Consider the following 4,723-nt stretch of genomic DNA (forward strand, 5'->3'; position numbering starts at 1 on the left):
CTCGGTCGCTACGTAGCAACCGGGCTCGAGCCAAAGTTCAGTCGCTATGTAGCGAATGAACCTCTCCGAACATCGATACGACATCAATCCATGCATTCTCGTCAAACCTTCGAATGCTATCTCCCGAAGACCGTAGCAAGCTCAGTCCATGTTTTCCGCTATTCAAATTCATCGATCAAACTTTGCGGATTAGAAACCGCAGAAAATTCGTTCTTTATCAAAAAGAATTCTTAGTAAACGTGTCGAGTCGGAAGACGGCCCAAAGGGATCTATAACACGACTCGAGGCCCATCCTACGATTTCTTAACTAAAAGCCCATAAACCGCAGCACAGTTTACGCTTGGTCCACAAGGAAGGATAAATGTCAAGTTTCCGCGGATAAATACGGAAGTTTTGAAGATAATTGGAAGATCGGGAAAAATGGAATATCTCCATTTTTATGCTATGACGGCTTAAGGGCAGAAGAGTAAAAGCGTAAACCGACCTTGGAGCTAGTATATAAGGAGTCTAGGCGAGGAGCATGAGGAGAGAACTTTTCAGAGAAAACTTAGCACTTAGAGCAATTTAGGCAATCTTCCGTTTTTTGTTATTTCGAGCTGCGACTCAATTAGGTTTAGCCGTCTTAGGGTTGCTAGAACTAGGAATCTCGCCGACAGCTCTCGAGCCCAGGCTTATACCTTGTTGTAAACGCTCATACGCAGATTCAGAATAAGATCTACTTTGCTCTCTTTTTCAATTTCTTATTCTTATCGTTGTTATTCTCGTGTTCTGATTGTTTGACGTGTGGTAATTAGCAGATATCCGGGTCCTCTGGGAAATTAGGGTTTTCCTAGTTTCCTTATTTAAACGGAAATCGACAGTGTGAATTTCGGTTCCCACAAAGATTTGGTTCAGTTTTACATTCCAGATCCTTGGTGCTTGACGCAGGCCATAAAGAGCCTTTTTTAGTTTATAAACCTTGTTCTCTTGCCCTTTGACAACGAACCCTTGTGGTTGGCTCACATACACTTCTTCTTTCAAGTCTCCATGGAGAAACACAATTTTAACGTCTAGATGGTGAATCTTCCATCCTTTTGAAGCAGCTAACCCAATGATCAAACGTATTGTCTCAATGCGAGCCACTGGTGCAAAGACCTCATCATAATCAACCCCATGTTTTTGAACGTATCCGTTTGCCACCAGTCGAGCCTTAAACTTATTGATACTACCATCGGCGTTACGGTTGATCTTAAAGACCCACTTTAGACCAATCGGCTTCACACCTGCACGCAACTCAACGAGATCCCAAGTTTTATTTTTTTTTATGGAAAAACTCTCATCTTTACAAGCATCTACCCAAACATTCAACTTCTTAGCATCGTCATAATCCCACGGCTCCTCGTTTATAACCATCAACAAACGTTCACTCTCAATCTCGGCCAATAAGATATAATCATCAAGGTGAGAGGGCCGGGTACTAACACATTGTGATCTTCTTGGTCGAGGATCACCTTCTTCTTCTTCTACTACATGTTCTTCGGAGTACTCTTCATCACTCCCGGGTTCACTCTCAGATCCCTCTTCTTGAGAGTTCTCTCTAACTTTATCTGCGTTACCTAATGATTTTAGGTTAACAGAAAACTCTCTTGGGTTCGAGTACTTTGTTTTCTCTGCTTTGTTCCAGCTCCATTCGTTTTCTTTGGTGATGTACACATCACGGCTCACGATTATCCGCTTGGTGTCTGGATCAAGTAGCCGGTAAGCTTTTGATCCCGGTTCAGTCCCCAAGTGGACTAGCATCCTCGTTCTATCATCAAGCTTCCTCCTTCCCGGCGTCTCTGATCTTGCGTAGAAAACGCACCCGAACACCTTTAGGTGGCTGCTATTTGTTTTTTTTTCAATCGTAACATCTCATATGGCGTTTTCCCGTCCAGTGATCTTGTTGCCAGGCGGTTGATCAAGTACGTAGAGTGTCTTACAGCCTCGCCCCATAGTTCATTTGGTACTGTAAGGCCCGATCCTGGGTATCTTAATCCAACCGAACCACGGTCTTACTACAGACTATAAGTCAGTTCGTGTTGTATTAAGTCCGGATTCGAGACCATATTTTTTTCTAAGTGTTTAACATTTATTCGAGGTTCATACAATCAAACAACTAATCACAGCGGACTAAAGGCAAATGATTTCATATATATAACTAAGTCAAATGTGGTTCATACATAGTATTCATTCGTTCATCATTCAATGCACACTAGGCTAGAACATAATACTTAAGGTTGCACAATAGGCTACATATATCCAATATTACAAACGACTTGTCTACCACACACACATCCCATCCACGGCTGAGATCCTCACGGTTCCTTGGCTTTTCCACGACTACCTGTGGTATCTGGATCCATCACAAAACACACACAAACACTTGGTTAGATTTATCATCAACAATAGCAATCAATTGCATGGATGGATCCGATCCTAAACTATCAAACCACACCAGGCCAGAAAATGACCATCTCAAATATACATGGAAAAACTAATTAAAATTCATGTAAACTCATGATAATTCAAGACTTAGAGAATGGCCAAGTCTTGAATTATCATGAGTTTACATGAATTTTAATTAGTTTTTCCATGTATATTTGAGATGGTCATTTTCTGGCCTGGTGTGGTTTGATAGTTTAGGATCGGATCCATCCATGCAATTGATTGCTATTGTTGATGATAAATCTAACCAAGTGTTTTGTGTGTGTTTTGTGATGGATCCAGATACCACAGGTAGTCGTGGAAAAGCCAAGGAACCGTGAGGATCTCAGCCGTGGATGGGATGTGTGTGTGGTAGACAAGTCGTTTGTAATATTGGATATATGTAGCCTATTGTGCAACCTTAAGTATTATGTTCTAGCCTAGTGTGCATTGAATGATGAACGAATGAATACTATGTATGAACCACATTTGACTTAGTTATATATATGAAATCATTTGCCTTTAGTCCGCTGTGATTAGTTGTTTGATTGTATGAACCTCGAATAAATGTTAAACACTTAGAAAAAATATGGTCTCGAATCCGGACTTAATACAACACGAACTGACTTATAGTCTGTAGTAAGACCGTGGTTCGGTTGGATTAAGATACCCAGGACCGGGCTTTACAGTACCAAATGAACTATGGGGCGAGGCTGTAAGACACTCTACGTACTTGATCAACCGCCTGGCAACAAGATCACTGGACGGGAAAACGCCATATGAGATGTTACGATTGAAAAAAAAACAAATAGCAGCCACCTAAAGGTGTTCGGGTGCGTTTTCTACGCAAGATCAGAGACGCCGGGAAGGAGGAAGCTTGATGATAGAACGAGGATGCTAGTCCACTTGGGGACTGAACCGGGATCAAAAGCTTACCGGCTACTTGATCCAGACACCAAGCGGATAATCGTGAGCCGTGATGTGATGGCACATACCCGGACCGGGGTTCCGATCTGGTAACCGTCCGGACTGTCCGCACTGGTTTGGACCCGAACACTTCGGTGAGCTGAGATGAGCTTCCCCTTAGCTGTCTCAGCTGACCTAGCTAGTCCTTCAGCTCCAGTGAGCTGAACAACTCCAGGTGAGCTGGTCACATTCTTTACCCAGCTGGATGAGCTTGACCCGGACCACACCCAGCTGTCCGTCTACTCGTCCAACTCTCCTTTACTTCCTTCCTTCTTCTGATGATCAAGTATCCATGTCCTGAATCACTTAACCATCAGTTTGGACCATGATACACCTGGTTTCAGGTCAGATGACCTGACTTGGTGCGTCCCCATGTACCATGGTCCATCCTGCGATCCTATCTAGGATCAGGGACATGACAGGTACATTCATATGCTTTAAGACACTTCTTGTCATCTCCAAGAGAGTGCGGTTCCGTCACTTAACCACTCCATTCTGTTGAGGTGATTAGGGTGCCGTCAAGTGTTGCTTTATGCCATTCTTGTCGCAGTAGCACCGAATTATTGTGATACAAATTCACCTCCCCTATCTGTTCGAAACATCTTGATCTTATTCTGTGTTTTTTGTTCGACAAGTTTCTTGAAGGTTTTAAACTTTTTCGAATGCTTCACCTTTTTCTCTCAACAGTATGGTCCACATATATCGTGTGTGATCATCTATAAGCACCAATACATATCTCTTCTGAGCCGGTGTGAGTGGAGTAATTGGACCACATAAGTCTCCATGGATTAGATCAAGTGGACTAGTAGCTCAGAATGTTGTTGCTTGGGAAAGGGCTTTCTGGCTTGCTTTCCAAGTAGACAAGAAACATGGTTTTTTTTTCTGATCGTAATGTCTGGCATGCCAGTGACGAGCTCTTTCTTTACCATCAGCTTCAGTGTCTCGATGTTAACATGACCGAGATGGGAGTGCCACATAGATGTCTCCGACATTGCGGTTAATTGCAAGCATTGAAGCCGATCGACGTTCAAGATTACTTTCCGAACCATGACATCTCCGTACCTGTCAAATAAGGTTAGCGTGTTTCCTTTCATACGTACTTTGCAACCTACTTCAGTAGCTTGTCCCAAGCTAATGATATTGCGTCTCAGTCCCAGAATGTAATAGACACTATTTAAGACCTTCTTCTCACCACCTTCAAACACAAACCGGATAGATCCTTTTCCTTTTATATCAATTCGCGAGTCGTCACCAAACCTTACTTTACCCGTCACACTTTCGTCGAGCTTACAGAAGAACCGTCGGTCTCCACACA

This window comes from Brassica oleracea, chromosome C4 (assembly GCF_000695525.1).
Source record: "Brassica oleracea var. oleracea cultivar TO1000 chromosome C4, BOL, whole genome shotgun sequence".
NCBI classification, from domain to species: Eukaryota; Viridiplantae; Streptophyta; class Magnoliopsida; order Brassicales; family Brassicaceae; genus Brassica; species Brassica oleracea.